Here is an 18,283-nt window from a genome sequence, read left to right on the forward strand (position 1 = left end):
GCTTCAACATTGTCTCTACTCATAATGCCTGTGAGCGGTGAGTAAACCTTAACCCAGATGCAGCAGTGTGTGGTTCCGGTACTAACGGTACACAGGAACATTTATATACATTGAATATTAGCAATTTTTGGTGTGCATGTTTTGCTGTCCTTTTCTGTATGAAGTTACCACTGTTGGCAACAAAAGGCCAAGAATTAGTAGCATATTTATGAAAATGTTTGCCGATGTAGACCTCGCAAACGTTAATCTTAAGCCCCTGTACATTACATTATGCATGTAAATATTTAGCCTTGTGGCCATGTTGGCCTGTCCGACCGTCTGTTAATCCATCACTTCCAGACAGAAATATTTTAACAACCATTAGATAGTTCTATAAAAAAAGCTGTGTACACACATTTACTTTTCATCTAGCATTTTAAAGTCAAAATATGTTTGTTACCTGCTACATCTAGAGTTCCTTAATTGATGGAAAAAAAACATCTCAAAACCTCTTTGTGATTATGCTGCATTTTCAAGGACCATAACACCTTAATCCTGAATGACCAGGATGGTTTTGGTAATATCCTTTGCAGTCTGTCAGCTTTGAACCCCCTGACTTATGGCTTCGGGCTTTCAATTTCAGCTGTGAGAGTTGGTCTCGCTCACTCGGAGCAGAAAGTCCCCCACCTGGTGTGGTGTGTGACTATGCAATGTGATCTCTCTGTTTGGCTATGGAGAGCCATTACCTGGCTTGAATAGTTTTCATATTGCTCCTTGACTGGCAAATGTGGCAAGTGCCACAAAGTGAAGAAAGGTTAGAAAAGGAAGACAGAAAAGAGCAGCATGAACTGAAATCAGAAATATGCAAAATGTGTAGCTCTGACTAACATTGCTTCGGTTATGTGGTTACAAGAGACAAAGGAAGTGGCAGAACTAGGTTTCCACTGATTACCTTAAACACATCAGATCTAAGGCAGAAGCGTGAAGGCAGGCTTTGTCTGTGATGCGTGATAAGTATTTTCGATAGGGTAAGAATGCTGCTCTCCTTATTGTTGCTAAAAATGCTGATTCATTCAGGCTTTATATATGAAATAAGTGGTACATCATGTACATGATAACACAAATTAGTTAAACAGTTTTTTAGTGGCATTTTGTTTCCTAATAATAGATACATTTGTATTGCAAGTCATAAGTTTGTCAGTTATTCTTGGGATGATTTGAGCTAGTAGGGAAGTTCAGCTACAACTTGTTTGCATAGACAAAATGTGTCATGTGACCATAACTTTTTGAAAGTCAACCAGATAGGAAGTACTGCGGCTTGTATGTTTAAGTTAAAAAGCTGATATAAACAAGCCTGATTGCAAATATTTGATTCAATATATTAAACTTGGGGGTGGGGGGGTGGGGGTTGGGAGCACCGCACATTATGTGTTAGAACCAAGCAAGAGGGGGGGAAGGATTGGTTTCTTGAATGATATGTGCCTGTGGCGCATTCCTGCCTAGCTTTGTGTATGCATCAACATAAATTGACGCAAGGAATAAAAGCTGTGTCACTGTGCTGAGGTGGCGTTGTGTTACTGCCTGCTTAAAATATGTTACAAAAAAAGGGTTGAAAGGTTGTTGCCTTTGATCGGCGTAACTTCTCCGCTCTATGCCTCAGCCAAAAGATTAGCTGACAAGGTGGTGTATAAACTGCATGGTTTCAATTCTCTCCTGACATGAATGCATAGACAGCTTGTATGTGAGCATATGCATGTTCATTAAACTAAAATCTATGTGTTAATGCTGTATTTGGAAAGGCATGTAGAACCATCTCATGATCCTCACTCTAAAAAAAACCATTCTAATATGTAACAATATGTGTTCAAAACATGCACACATATCCACTACATTAAAAAGTAATGAGAAAATTCACTCAAGATTTGGTTCTTCTCATGCACGCACTGCAGTGGCTTGAGAAGACTTCAGGTATCTTTAATTATGCAGCAAAAGGCACTGCTTCTCAGTATCAAAGACTCTAATCCCTGTTGTGTCGTGTCTTCATGTCACATTCAGTCCCCAAATTATGTTGCTATTATCTCCAGGAAGTCACATGTCTAATATTTTCAACAAATAAATAAACTACATTAAGTGCATTTTCATTTCACATTGAATCCTCGAGAGAGAGAGATACACTTCCACAGCTGCCACACAAATGTTTTTTTGGTTTTTTTAAGGTTGTTTGCAGGGAAAATGTAGCACACTCCAGTCTCTTTTCCAAATGTGAAATTGTAGTGACTTCAACAAGCAAGCCTCCAATTGAGGTTTCCATCCAGGAGAAGTGCAATCACTTATTTGCTAAGTAGAGCCCGATTCTTTCCCCACTCCAAACCACAGGAATGCTGTGTTTGCTTTAAAAAAAAAAAAAAAGATACAAAAACTGCTGTGATGGGAAATGTATATAGTGAAGAGGTGGGTGGGGAAAGAATTTCTCCCCTTTGTGTCTCTCAGATGGAGGGAATCATTAAATATCATATAAGGCATCTGTACATCAACTTCAAATTGTTTTTCTTTTTGTGATAAAGCACCATTTCAGTTCCTCATTTACTCTGTTAGGTACATTGAACCAGCAAAGCTTCAAGATTTGAAACCAAGATGTCAAACTGAAAGTCGTTTATGTGCTGCAAAAAATGTTTAAACTTACAATAATAGTACACTGTAAAATTGAATTTTTAAGCAATGTTCAGGAAGGAAATGCTTTCCATAGTTATACAAACAAAAGACAATGACATAACATAAGCAGCTACTATAATGCAGCATAAAAAGATATGAGGTGGAGCTTTGGTTTAAAGATGAGATTTAAAAGCAGAAGTTTTAGGGCTGTACTAATACAATTGACTTATAGAGAACATATTATAACACACATTTGTGTGATCCAAAAGCTGAAAATAACTGTAGCCTAATTATCAGATGGCCTGAGTAAAAAGTGAAGTGAACCAATTTTATTATTATAGTAAATACATTTTGTTTCTTCAGCTATGTCTAATTAATCAGGTCAAATACATTACATTTTATATGTAGCCTGTTGGTGTAGAAAAGTTCCTAATACTTCACACATAATACTTCCCAACACCTAATAGGTCAGATGATAATACGCCTCCCATGGGCGGATGTAATCCTATTGGTCACTATTTCTTGAGCCCACCTTATTTCTCACCGAGAGTTGCACTCTCATTGGGCAATGCAGCTGATCGTCATCGTGCGTTCACAGTGGGCGTCGGCAGTGGCTTTTCCGGTCCAAGTCTGATTGGTTGGTTGTGGGTGTTGACGTCAGGGCCCTGCCAGCTGATCGGAGTGAGAAGCCGGTTTGAAGAGAGGAGTTGGACGGGAGAGAGAGACCGGGGAGGGAGCCCCGAGTAGCAGCGAGCAGCACGGGGTGGGACTGGCCAACCGGATACTCAGATTGGACCGTTTAACATTTTCTTTTTTATGGGTTTAAACGTTAACACCGGAGTCAACGAGACACACAATGCGACAGTCTGGTTAGGGAGAACTTGCAGGCTTCGAATCTCGTCGAAACCTCTGGAACTGTCAGAAAAAATTGATTGAGAGTTAAGGTGTGGCTGAGGGTTTTCTTTAAGGCTTCTGCACTGAAAATTGTTACAAACCGGCTGTTTCTACTCGAGTGTTCAGTGAGGGCTGAGGTTCTTTTGTATCCCAATGGCTTTATAAATTATATTCAGTCATTTACATCTAGGACGATATTACATAACACACGTATTGCTATCTTGGCGTGCGCACCTTTTGCCTTAAATCCCTCAGTTGAATAATTGGACTATTACGCAGTAAATGAGTAAGTCGATTGTTTTTTACTGCTTGGCTGGTCGTTTTGGTTTCATAAGTTAAATGCAACGGACGTGGCAACTTTACAGTAGCCGGTCCTGCAGAATGCCACAGGCAAACTGGGCGTGGGGGAAACCGTCCGAAGAGAGCGTAATAACCCTCAGATCTCGTCCAAGCACGGCACAATTTGCGCATATTTGACATAGTGTAGGCGTACTGACAAGTGGAGCCGAGGGATTTACCTGTACCAAAGTAAGTGCGACTGTCAAATTCCTTTTTGCAAACTTTTTAGCGGAGGTGACATTTGAAGGCCACAGGAGAGGACGTGCGACGTTGTCATCGCAAAGCCATTTAAATATGTTGTACTCATATTCTAATGATGTGTACTGTCAGTCCAAACAAACGATTTAAAATGATTTTTGAAGGTAGCGTATTGATCAGTCGTGGCCTAAATACAATATTGTTTCCTGTTGTTCTATGATACAGTGCATATTACTATACTGGGATGGGGCGGGTGTGTCTATCCCGAGGAAAACGCTTGGGCGTTGAATAAATCTAAACCCAGCTGAAAATGAGTTGAGTCTATATTAGCCTACAGTAGTCTGCTCGACTTTTCAAAGAACATCGAGCAGTCGTGCTTTACTCCTGCGAGATGCGTTCATACCACAAGAACTCAATCATAATTGAGTGAACAGGCAGACTGACCCTGTATAGTCTAATTAAGATAAGCTTTAAGTCGAGTAGATAGGGTGAATTCCTCAAGGCCCCACCCTTTGTAGCGCAACATGGATGTGGAGAGTTGCCCCCCCCCCACCACCACCACCACCACCTCCTCCTCCTCCTCCTCCTCCTCCTCTCTCTCTCCCTCCGCGTCATTCATTTCCCCTTTCAAGCTTGTCTTATGCTGTTTTTCCCCTCAGTGTCTCCAGGTGCCCACAGTAGATGTTCTGGTCTTCAAACCAACTTTAGTTCACCGCAGCAGGATCTACCTCCAGGAATCTACAGAGGTGTGAATTAATGGAGGTAAGGTGTGGTTGTATTTGATTCAACATGTGGAATGATTACATCTCTATTGTAAGCAAAACGGTAGGCTGATTTCTGTCTACTTTGAGAAGTATGTGACATTTTATTTGTAATAGTTTTTATTTATTTTGCCTATTATGTTTCAGTGCTCGTCTTATTTGTTTTACTGGCAACGTGATTACTGTGCTGAGCTCATCAACCTGTTGCAAGTTTAGGCAGTCCATTCACTCTGTCCTCTATTGTTTTATGAATGCGAGGGACACCGGTTATGTAATCTTATAGGCAGCATTTAGGGCCCTCAAACATTTGTTTATACAATCTCGTTTTAACGATTTCCACATCAGGAATGCAACGGGTTAAAATATAACAACTTATCAAAGCTCAGGTTCCAAAAGCTCAGAAAACTGCGTGGAGCCTGGGTGTGATTCATCTGCTGAGCTGCAACTCCCCGTCCTCTCATTCTGTTTAGCAACCAGCGGCTTTTTTCCATTTGCATTCCTTCTACGTCAGCCAAATGACAGCTCAGACCTTTTCATCTCTTATATTTGGCATAAAGGCTCCTAATGGATACCTTGACCCTGTGCAAATCACAGCCATTTCTGTTGGCAGATGACTTTCTTCCCCACAGATTGTAGTAGTGAGGGTTTCATAAAAAGTTCCCACTGCTGCTTATTTTCCGAGGGGCTGCCCAGCATTGACAAGTGTACTTTGTTAAATTGCCAACAATGTCCTTTTCACCTGTTTTCCTCCTCCAATTCTGCACAATGAATTAAAGAAAATATATTTTCGGGCCAGAGATGCTCTGGAAATGCTTATTTGTTGCACAGGGCTCATTTCGGCTTCCCCCACTAACTCCATTTCCTCAAGAGTTCCCAGCCCGCTGTAATTATCCCCTCTTTTGGGTATGAAGCTTGAATTATACATGATACTGCAAGCCGGTCAGAGTCTGGGCCACTGGACACATCTGGATTATCAGGATGTCTCTATTTGAGCGCCCAGGCCATGCACATTTTTTATTGAATCAACCTTGGTTGTAATAATATCGAAACTGCAGCACATGCACATGCAGGAAGTGCCATGCTGGGATTGGTTTCACATATAGGAATGTGTTAATGTATCTACAAGGCCTCATTGACTTGGTTGCTATTACACATTTTGATGGTTAAAAGACAAAGAGGATATGCACAATTCAGTCCCAGAAAACTGCATGAAATATGGGCGAGGTTAGAAGTTCACATCAATGTCACGTCCAGTATAAAAAGAAACTGAATCTGCAGCCTCAGTCGCTGCCTGCATTCCTGCAAACAAGGGTCATTACTGTGGATCTGAGAAGAATTTAATGATTTTATAAAGTCAGCTGCTGTTTGGTGACAGCCTTATTCACTACTAAAGCAATTCTCCTGAGAGAAATGTAAAGTATAGTGTACCAATCTTTACAGTTAAGAAGTAACTCCCTCTTAAGCTCTTATCCACCCTCTACCTCTCCCCTTTGCCATCTTGTGAGTGTTTGCTTTGTCTGAGCTAGATTAGTTAGCCACATTGAATTGACCTATGTCTGTTCAAATGTGCGTGTGTGTGTGTGTGTGTGTGTGTGTGTGTGTGTGTGTGTGTGTGTGTGTGTGTGTGTGTGGTAAGCCGGCATAGTCATTATCTCTACATGGCTAGATGTGATTAATACAGGCGTCCGGTAGTGACGTCTATTGTGCCACAGACACACACAGAAAGGACATGTAAAAGGGGAAAGATCGGGATCTGACGTTTGTGCCAGCAATTTGTGTCCCTGTGGCCTACAATAGAAAGAGTTAAATGTCAAATCAAGTGACAGTCTTTTTTTTTTTTTACTGAATGTTAATGCATGCATCTTTGTGCTTGTGTTAGAGTGTTGGCCATTTTTCATTTGAATATGTGTATGTGTTCAAGTGGGCAAATCGGGGAAGGGTTTATTCTGACTAGCAGGCCTTTTAGTTAACTTTCCAAAATACCCTCAGAAAGATCTGGAACCCATTTACCCTATCAGAGTCTCTGACATTGATCAGAGCCATACCATGTAAAGTGTGTCATTTGATGAGTCACTCCTCTGCTAATTTAAGCTTATGAATGAGAATGAATCGGAGCAGTACTGAGCATTGATTGCTATTGATGGCCGATCAAAGAGGGGAGGACCTGCGGTGGAAATGCGGTAGCTGCAGTGAGGTTGCACATTTTTATGGCCACACCCAGACAGCATATAGAGTGATAACTTTGTCTAGCATAGGCTTATTTTACAGGCTTAAATGTTTTACCACATTGATTGTAAATGTTCCTATTAATGTCCATGGTTAGGTTGAAAGATGTTAGCGAGTATAGAGATTGTAGGACGGTCAAAAGGGTGTGTGTCTCCATCTGTTTAAGACAGGCAAAGCTCCTTGGCAGGTGTTGGTGTGCTGTACGAAGGTGTGTGTACGCCAACATCTGATGGAGAAACAGATGTACTCTGTGTCTGTGCTTGCATGTGCACCCATGCACAGGACCAGTAGGCTATGTGTGGGTGTATGCAGCATGGTAAGGCCTAAGAAGTAGTGGTTGGTGATGCAGCGCTAACAGTATTCCAACTATGTCCCAGATTATATTGTAACTGCCTCATATGGAGAGATATTGTCACTACTCCTCAGCATGGCTGCGTGAGGTTTACCAGGCCAGCGCCATATGCAAAACACATGTTGCACTATGCGTGCCTGCCCACTGGAAAAGTTCTCTTTTGCAAAAAAATGTAAAACTTCACAGAGCCAGAGGTAGAGCCTGAGGAAACAGACATACAGAGCACAGCTGCCAGTGTGCAAGGACAAAGACCTAAATGAAAGGTTGTTGTAGGATCAGCATGGACCTTCAGTTCTGAGTTTCAGTTCAAGCCTCATGCATGCACAGGCTGAGCTAAACTAAAGCTGTGTGAAGATTTTTTTTTTTTTTTATATTCTGAAGCAATGCTGTGGCTCGCTCAGTTTTGGGCAGGTCCCTGAACGGCTGGTGGTGAGGAGCGGTGGGCCTCTCTGCAGACCGGCTGGAATGTGGACCATATGTAGCAGGCATCCCAGGAATGTAACTCGGCCTTGCTGAACTGACCAACCTAAAGACACAGAAAGCTGAGCCGGATGAGGAGGAGAGAAAGGGATCTTATGAAGGGAGAGCAAGGAAGTAATATAAAAGGATGATATACGTAGATCACAGATTGGAAAAGTGAGATGGAGGAAAATGAAGGCTCGGAAGGCTAAAAAAAAAAGAGCTTTATGAAGCGCATGAGAGATCAGTGTAGGGGGAGAGAAGGGGTGAGAAGTGATAGTGATACACAATGGACGGTTGAAAATGGAAACTGGTACAATCCAATTTTGTAGTTTACTCAGCACATTGTTTTCATCAGCATACTGCAACAGGTTTATTTTGTGAATAAAAGATAGCACCTTTAGTTTGTACTAAATATCAGCATATTATCCAAGTACACTCGCATAGCGCAGTCTCTTTCCATGAAGTCTCCTGATAAAAATGAACTTAAGTCAAATGACAGAAAAACTAATATGCAACAATTCTAATAATCAATTATTTGATAAGGTTAGGGTTTAATTAATTAATTAATTAAAATAATTGACCAGTGAACTAGGGAACTTAAAAATACAATTTAAATGTAAACGCTTAGAATATCAGGACATTAGTACTTCAAATAAAGAGCATTTATATTTAAGATGGCTGATTTTACTGTAGCGATGAGTCAATATTACCTCATTCCTCTAGTCATGTGTTTGTCTACTCTCTTTATTCAATGATTCATATGTAATGTTGTATCTAGCGTATTCAGTTAACTCCTGTACATTGTAATCGAGGATATTTAATAGGGCGTGGCCTCTGGATGAGATGTGGATCAGTATTATGTGTCAGTGTCAGACCTCACTGTTCTTCCATCTCAGTAACTCGGGGTGAATGTCTGTCTCGTCTCTGTTAGCTTAGCACACTGTACTCTCAGGCCATCTGGGTACAGCTGGGGCTAGAACGGCAGGATACACACTCACTCACAGATACACACACTTACAATAACATTTCGTTTTAGTTTAACATATCCCCACCATGTCCCTAACACACACATACACACACAGTGTTCAGTGGACTGTGATAAGCCTGTGGTTGACTTGCAGTTGACCTTCGCTTGCCACAGTTTTTATTTGACCAAGCAAACTACTTATCATTTCATCTTGATGAGATGTTCTTGATCATCCTCTATTCAATTAGAAACCAGACATAAAGCAAGAATTGAGTAAAGTTTTAAGTCAGGTGTTGTAGTATTACTGTAAGTGCAACACTCTACGTAAGGAGAAGGTCAGGAGTTTGGGTTTAAAAAAACCAGAGGACTTTAACACAGACAAGAAAAGTAAATGAGTTATCTAATTAAGTAAAACATTTTACCTAGTTTAGGCTATGCAAAATTTGCATCTAAGGTCGCATAGATATTTACCCAACTATGAAAATTGTTTCTTTAACAAAATTGGGGGTAAACATTATATCTGCCAATAAATGACAGAAAGGCAAGTAGTCAACCAGTGGTTTGCTTTTAAAATATATGATATTTCGTAAACAAAATTTTATTGGTCGGCAAAGAGATGATTTATAGTGTGTTTTAGCCTTCCATGTCTTCTCGTTTGCTGGAAGGAGGATAGGTTGAGTGAGGGAGGATACTGAGGAGATCCTCGGGATTCGTACCACGCATGGGCAGCTGCCACTTCTTATTCATATGCCCTAAAGGCATTTCCTGTCTCTCAGCACCCTAACTAAACTGCTAGTTTGGGGGAGGGACAAAGGATATACATACAGAAAGAGAAAGGGAGTGGGGGAAGATGAATTTGCAAGGACTGCAGGGGCAGCGCGAGGGATGGACACTAACAGATACATAGAGAGAGACAATGTGCTCTTTGACACACTTCTTCCCAGTGGTAGGAAGGGAGATGACAGGCGAAGGAAGCACACAAATCTTTTCTTTATGTTGGGCCTCTTTACCCAGTGTTCACACCCCTACTTCCACCCCTCGGTTTCTGTATCTCACTGTCTCAGGAGCCCTCTCGCCCCCTCCTGTTCAGCTATATTTTCCGAAGGGTAGCTCACACACACGCATATCCGCAGTTTGAGAGTCATGCTGCGTCATTGTCTCATCTATGCATGGTGGGAACACCATCAACAGGTTGTCTTATTCTCACTTCATGACATCACAAAGGCAACATACCAGCCTCCCCCTTTTCCTACACCATATGTTCCCGGCTCCAGATGCTCAGTATGAAATTGTGTTAGACGCTCTGCAAGCCTCAACTGGAAGGGCCCTTCACTCTTCCACTTTCCCACCTGCTGCCTTCCTGCCAGTTGACACCACCTCTTCCTTAAACAAATACCGTCATGCACTTGAAAGAAATCGGTGCAGTAACAAGCTGTGCTCTCTGGATTAAAGGTCGCTGCAAAATGTCACACTTACGTGGATAATGACTATAACATAATTGCTGTCAGGTGTATTTTTGAGCAAAAATGCCTTGTTAAAAACAATGGTGTGCATATGTGGCTGAGTCACTAGTTTATGCCATGTTTCATGGGCCCCACCCTTCTGCTGTCCTCTCCATTCCTGCCCCAGAGTTAGACAAAACATCTTATGAGGATCACACTAGCCTTTTACTTTAATCCACATTTAAAGGATTTCTCATGCATGTTCCTGTATTCCACCAGTGGAAGTCATTTTGTACTTTAATTTGTTTAATTTGTAATCATTAATTCATATCCAGATAAACAGCAGCCTTAGGCATGAATAGATATTATACAATATACTGCACATGCATGAGCCATGCATGAAAAAAAAAGAAAATCACTAATTGTCTTTCTGCCTGTAAAGTTGCCTTTCATGATACACACAGCATGTGTGTCGTGAGTGAACAAGCTAGTCCTGCTTCTATAAAACAGGGCGTGGACTCCCCCCCTCCCCAACCTCATCTCCCCATGCATGCATACATTTTCTCGCTCACATACCACATACACATTATACCTGCTGCGCACACACACAAGATCAGTTGCAGTCAAGTCTAGCTTGCATCCTTCATCTCTCATTTTGAAAAGCAAGCAATGCGAATGATCAACATACTCTGACAGAGTGCTAGTGTTGGCACACTGTTCCATCAGGATTACACTTCAGCAAGGTTTGCTTGTATATGTATACTTATCTTGAAATGCTATCCCTTTTTTTTCACTAATCCCATTTATAAGGCAGTCAGGGAAGAGCTATAGCAAGTATATTGATCCACTCTGACTTGAAAGCCATTTGTCATGGCCTTGAGTAAAGGGTTATGGTGGTAGGGTGTGCACATATAATCTAGTAGTGCAGACCAGCCCCACTTGAAAAAAGAGAAGTAACACTGTTAGAAATAATTGCTGCATTGTTTGGGGTGTGTCAGAATTGAAGAATTAATCTCATTATTTGCCTGGAAATTAGCAAAATATTTCAGATTACTGGTTGCAATGCTGGTCTCCTTAAAGCAGAGCACATACCTAAGATTATCCTGGCTGGTATAGAAAAACAACTTGGATATACTCATCTGTGGTATTAGCCCTACATTTGTATGCTGGAATAGCTAATATCTGTGTGGTGGTTACTGTGAACAGGTCAGCTTGTTGCCTTCTTATTGCGCAGGAGAAATGTTGGTTTACTTAACCACCATGATATTTGAATTGTTCAAATATCATAATACAGACTGGATGCATTTTTCCACATCAGTTTTGGATAGCAAATGGCATTCCGAGAATGACTCATGGCGCTTCCCATCTTTGGTCTTTGCCAAGTCATTCCCTGCATGGCCCTCAGGGACATGTTGTTATTGGCAAGCGTTCATATATTTAATCCATTCTCTATCCTCTGTGTGTTTTCTTTAATCATACTTCAGCAATTAGACATCAGTCAAATGCTCTCAGAAAGATCATTACAGCTCAAACTGATCAGACGGCTGCCTTCAAACAAGTTAGGTGGTACTCAACACAAATAATGGTTTCTCATGCCCCACAGGAAGCACACTGTGTGAAGTCTAATCACTTTCTGTATGGGGGTATGTTGATACTGGCTGTTTGCAAAGTGTCAGTAAGTAGCATTTTTATTGAAAGCCTGACAGTGACTTTGCATTTTAAAACGCTTTGGCTTAATTGTTACTTCTACTCAAGTTAGTATTCGTTCTGCTTTTGAATCCTGCCTCAAGAAACATTTCAACGGACTTGCCATACATCTCATAAAACATTAATGTTTTTTCTTTCTTCCTTCTGGATAACTTATTTTTACTTTTGTATAGTGTGTGATTGTATTTAGCAGATTTTGATACAACAGACATCAACACCTCATCAACACTAAACATACTTTTTGGCCAATTGTAAGTGTGTTTTAATGTGTTGTCCTTATTTTTGTAGCTTAATAGACACAGCTTAATGACACTAGGCCTTGTTCCCCACAACTTAAGTTATCATTAGCAAACAGCCAACTGTGCTGAATCACTCTTACACACACACGCACACGCACGTGCACGCCATTTTCAGCCTGTTGCTTAGGCTGGCTGTAATTGTCCTGGGAATCATCAGCTCCGTGTAATAAATCACTCCTCTGGTACACTGTGTTCCCCACTCTGGGATGGACTCTGTGTGTGTATCGTGTGCATGCTTAACATATTGTGAGCAGAGAAAGAACATGGTTAAGGAATAATAGGGGGAAATGACATTAAGGGAAAACAAACGGCAGCTCTCCTTGTCAAGACGGGAAAAAAAAGAGACTCAACTTAATTGTTATGCTATCGACACATGTAGTGGCTGGTCTATAATGACATAATTGATTTCATATAGTCCTTTTTTGTTCTGCATACTTGGGTTGTTTTTCCTTGTATTTCTTTGAATTTCCCCTTTAGCCTTGCATTTCCAGGCAGTAGAGAGAACAGGTTTGTTCTGACACTCCATGTTCCAGAGAAGTCTACATTTTCACACGTAATTGGTTTCAGATTTATGAAAAAAACTAAAAACATATCAAAAGTAGGGATGAATTGATAACCTTTTGGGGACAAAAAGGCTTCAACGTGTTATTTTTCTCTTCTTTGGCAAGAAGAAATGGGATAGTTATCTCATTTAGAAATAAGTTTGTAGAGTCACATTCCTCCCCTATTTTCCAACTTGAATCTGAGTCCTCAGTGTACAGCAGATATTTCTGCTAGTTTGTGATGGCAAGTAATTTGATTCTAAACATTAATTGCTTCATTCTTTGCACATCATGTTTTGAAAACTGATCAGACAAAACAGACACGTTTCCAGATGGTGCTATTTTGTCAGAAGAAGATCAATGTTATTTCCTTTTTCACGTTGGGATCATTACATGGTCACCAGTTTGTTTTATTGTAGTGCTGATCCCTGACCTGTTCAGTATGTCGATGTCCTATAAATCCTTTTTTCTGTTGACTTTCTCTCAATTTCTCCATAATCTACTGTTTGAATAACAGTTTAAATACAAGTTGTTGAGCACCAGAATATCGCTTCGCTCCTTAGAAAGGCCAATGGATATCAGGTGCCTCTTTACAAATTAACTCAATGAGAACAAAAGAGGAGCCTTTGCCTGGGATCTCATCTCCTGTATAATACAACCACAATGGATCCCTCTGGATTCAGTACAAGATCAAGGCCCACAGCCCATTCTGAATTTATGTGGAAGAGGACCATTCGGTCACATTGCAAGTGTGTGTGTGTGTGTGCGCCTCTGCAGTCCATAGCTTTCCACTGTTGCTCAGAGCAGCTTGGGGTTCATTGAGTTTCCAGGGGTTGCTGGGTTCGCAGTGCTGCTGAGAGCTAGTTTGCCCCAAATCCTGTCCTTGAACTGTGTAAGAATATGCTGCTAGGGAAAGGCTTTTCAGACTGAGTGACTGCAATAGTTGAAGTCATGCCAGCTGAATGGAAGCCAGGCGAGACAAATCCTGGGCTACTCACAAGTATCGAACAGTGGCCAGCGGAAAGGGGACGTTAAAGTGGAACATCACAGAGAGGGTTTTCTTGTCACTTTGTATTTCCAACACTAGATCAGGCCATGGTTAAACTTTCAAAACTATTTCATAACAAAGAAGATGATGGACCAAAGTGGAGCTGTGCAGTTACTCTTCAGGGCTCAATCCTTCTACCAAGATTTCTTAAACTGACATTCATTGAGATGGAATTTTTGGGGGGTTTCTCAAGGTAAAATAGTGACATGTTGGTGAAGCAGTTACACACCCAAGGGAGTTTAAGTGTCTGAACTGCAAGGAAAATTCATTCATTCGGGCCTGTATTGCGGGTGTAAACTGAACTGCACCACAGGACAGAGCTGTTTTCTATCAGGCGTTCCAGCCTGTAACCAGGGGCAAAACTATCTAGCGAGCAAAAGACTGTATTCAATTATAGCAAAAGCAGAGAGAATGCTAAAACAGTAGGCTGGCATGTCTGATGCAGGCTAGCTCTGTTCCGGTACGCACACGCAGCTCGTGTTTTAAAGTATGCACGTAAATTTGAGAACGCCGTAAACCACAGTATTCACAAATAAGCAGAAAAGAATGTTATAAGTTTTCCTCCCCGGTATCTTTCTCTCTACCACCTCACCTCTCTCCCACAGCAAGCTCTCTCTAAAGCCTGCAGAGACAGAAAGAAGGGGTGGGTATGTGTGTATGTGTGTATGCATGTATGTATGTATGTATGTATGTATGTATGTGAAGCCTTAAGATGGAGCACAAATAATGGTTGCTTGATCCTGGCTCCAAAAAATATCTCCAACTGCGGGGAATTTAATTGAAATGGCACTAATTTTTTTTTCTAGATTTTTTTTGTTTTTCAGAAGCCATGCCCTCAACAACCTTTTAAACACTTAGTTCTACCTTGATGGAGTGAATTACTGTTTCATTAAGTAGATATTAGGACTCAAGCAGGATTATATGTTTACTGATGTGTTTGAATTATTGACACTAGTCTCAGTAAATGTCAGTTGTGGTTGATTTCAAGTTATACCCTTATTTCTATGCAGGTTTTGTGCATTCAAGTGGATGTTGGGTACAAGTTGCTCGATGGCAGACCTACAGCAGTTCTTCACTGGCAAGCTTTATGTCCTCATGTACCAGCTAAAGCTGCCAGCTGAAGAACTGTTGTGGTCGGCCCTTAACTGCATTGAAGACCCGTCCATCCCCACGAGTGACATGAGGATAATGACCCAATCAAATCCAGTCACTTACAGTCAAATTAAAACCCTGTTACTTATGCGGCACGTTCCTGCGTTGAGATTCATACCATGACACCTGCCGTATCATGTAACAAAAGCATTGCATCGTGGGCATTTGACTCTCCACTGCCATTTTTGGTTAGTATTTATGATAGCTGTGTCACTTATGACGTTGTGTGTGTGATTTAAAGAGATTAGCAGCAGCAGTCAAATGTTCATCCTATTTTTCTTATTTCAATTTTTAGCAATTCAAAATGTCTAGTGAAGGTTACCCGTTATAATCCTTTTAATGTTCAAAGACAAACCTCTCAATGAGCTTAGCTGTCCACAAATGCCAGCAGCGGATCACAGTCATCGGTAATAAAGTGACTTTATTTAAAATTGACAAAGTGGTTGCAACTTCTGTCTGTGTATATTCACAATGTTGCTCTGTATTTGTTGCTTACTGGATAGTGAGCCAAAACCAAACTAATATCATTGAAATAACTAATAAATACAGTCATCTGTCATTAACATGCTTCTGCTTTTACGCCTCTATGTCAACGTAGACATACAGCCTTCCTAATCTGTAACAACCCTGCCAAGTGTCATGCAAAACAGCACACATAACAGATAGACATACATCTTGCCTGTGACCCTCGGCTGTCGTAAAATAAACTTCAAGAGAAAGAGGGCAGGGCTCTGAGCAGGATATGAGAATGTGTCTCTTTAAAAGCTGCCAGCCAGAGTCCAACAGAGGGAAGGAATGTTCTGGGGCCTTAACAAAACCAGATGCCCCGGCTTACTCTCCCTTGCACACATGCTCTCTGTTGCCTTCCCTCGTTCCTCAAGCTTTTACTTAACACCGCAGATGGAAAGAGGAGTTGTGCAGCAGACTCCCTCTTCAAAGTACACCGTCTTCATTATCGACTACCTCTAACGTTTTTTGGCTCCCAGCTCCCTGTCTGTGTCCCAATCTCCTTATCTTCTTGTCTGCTCCTCTTTACCCTTCTGTCCTTGTGCTTGGCAGACCTTTTCTTCAACCCATCCTCCACCCCCACAATCCTCCGTCACTCCATGGACACACAGACATATGTAACACTAACATGGGATTATTCCTCTCTCCTGTAGATCCTCTTTAGTGAGCACTGCCAGTACTTGCATTAATGCGCCACACCAGCGCAGACAAGGGCCACATCTTGACCTTGTCTGTCGTTTAGGCTAGTTCAAAGACTTGCCTGAATGATCGGCTCCCAGGGAATCTGCATGTGAGTTCATTAAGAGATTGAAAAAGAAGGGATGCGCCTGCAGTAGGAAGAATCCAACTGACTAAGGGATCAGACCATTCTGCAATTCCTGTAAGTGTGTTTGTGTGTGCATCAACCCCTCTCTGCCTATCTCTTTCCCACACAGATGTGTTACACCTGTGCCACTAAACCTGGGTGGCTTGTACCTGTACCTGTGCCAGCTGCTGTGCCAGCTGTGCAGGAAGAGTAAGCAGAACAACATCAGAGAAATAGATAAAGACAGCTGCTGCAAACAGAGAGACGAAGGAGCATCATCAAAGGAGCGCTGAGTCAACCCACAGACCATCAATCATAATATATTTATTGTTTGCTTGGCTGTTTTACAGCATTTAAAATTTGAATTAAAGCAAGATGATGTACAGTAGGAGGCATTATTTTTGTGATTTAGCACCCGTAGAGTTCCAGAGTGCAGTTCAGTCATACCCAGTGTCGTAAATATGAAAAGCTGTAACGCCAGTTTTGTTATGGTCCTTTTATGATCAGAGACTAGCCAGTCAACAACTTTTCTAGTACAACCAATGATAGTGCAACATAACAAGCCATAGCAAGTCAGTTACTTCCCTAGCTTCACTCCCAAACGCTGAACGACCAGTATTGGCAGCACGGCTTATTGAGCTAACTACATAAGATGACAATAGCTACTGTTAGCAGCAGTTAGTTGTAAGCATTACTTAAGCAAAACGTTAGTTTTCTACATTAATTGTGATCCACTCTTACCAAAATCAAGTCAGCGCTGTAATGACACACTTGTTTCAGGAGGTTATAAGCTTTCAGGGCTGAATGTGCGAAGACACAGACACCATTTCCTATTACAAATCAGTGAACCATCAAATTGATTTGAAACTATTATTTGAAGGTAAAACTGTTTATTATCTGTATGTCGCAGTCCTAGTGTATGTCTTTTAATTACAAATAATCGTGTGCTCTTGTCTTTATCGATTTTCAGCTTTTTTCTCAAATAAAAAACGTATTGATTTCCATTTGTACAATAATTGGGTCCTTGATCAATCTTTAAAGAAAATGCACTACACTAAACACTGTAAGTACTGAAACTTGGATTGAACTGGGGGTTCAGACGACGGGAGCAGCACTACAGCACATTACTATTACTGTCTCCAGGCTTATGGCTTAAACACACTTCCTGTTGGAGACATACATTATACAGCCAGAGGGAACATAAACAATAATCTTCTTAGGTGTGAGCTCCTCTGTGAGCAGTATTAGAAATCCCTTACTGTAGCAATTTACTGTATATGAATATAAAACAAAGACAGGTACTCTACCATAATGGGATATTGCAGTTGTCTTCTCAGTCAATAGGAACTTAACATGGACTTAAAATATAATTGTGTTATTTAATAGACTAATTTCCATGTAAACCTGCTCAGATAAAACACAGACAGTTTAAAATTAATTTAATACCAGTTATATATACTGGCTCTTTACTTTGCAAACTTGGACTTGGTACAGGTGAAACTGGTACACTTACAATGGCACATTGCGGTGTCACAGTAATCTATATCAGTGAGTCGTAGTTTAGTCTTAATGAGCCATCTATTGAACGCAGTCATTAATACTATTGATAACGCCTGGGCTTTTCATGCTATGACATGATAAAACATCCACAATAAAAATGGACTTTGCTTTTAACTAAAGATTGCTGGTGGTTAGACAATTATTTCAATGTTTTTATTACAACATGACAATTGTAATCAACATCAGGCTGGCATCTACAAGAGGTTAGTAAAGCTACATTCACAACTGCTCAATTCAGATTTATTGCACAAATCCAAATTTTGCACATTGTTTATGAAATGTGGCCAATATCAGATTCCATTGTGGACAGGTTACGGTCTTGACTGACACTTGTGCCCTAAAGTACAATAACAATACATGCAGTAAGCAGTTGTATGAAGCAATAAATCTA

At 40.9% G+C, this 18,283-nt stretch overlaps 2 long non-coding RNA genes across 2 annotated transcripts in view; one reads left to right on the forward strand and one right to left on the reverse strand.

Moving 5' to 3' along the window:
• LOC134879721 (uncharacterized) overlaps positions 1-18,283 on the reverse strand; it is a 53,417-nt gene that overhangs the window by 17,088 nt on the left and 18,046 nt on the right. The gene's annotated exons all lie outside the window — the stretch shown is intronic.
• Positions 3,353-17,336, forward strand: LOC134879695 (uncharacterized). Its single transcript, XR_010167860.1, has 3 exons — positions 3,353-4,053; positions 4,722-4,824; positions 16,463-17,336. It is a non-coding gene; the product is annotated as an uncharacterized LOC134879695 (long non-coding RNA).

Source organism: Eleginops maclovinus, chromosome 18, assembly GCF_036324505.1.
Source record: "Eleginops maclovinus isolate JMC-PN-2008 ecotype Puerto Natales chromosome 18, JC_Emac_rtc_rv5, whole genome shotgun sequence".
NCBI lineage: Eukaryota > Metazoa > Chordata > Actinopteri > Perciformes > Eleginopidae > Eleginops > Eleginops maclovinus.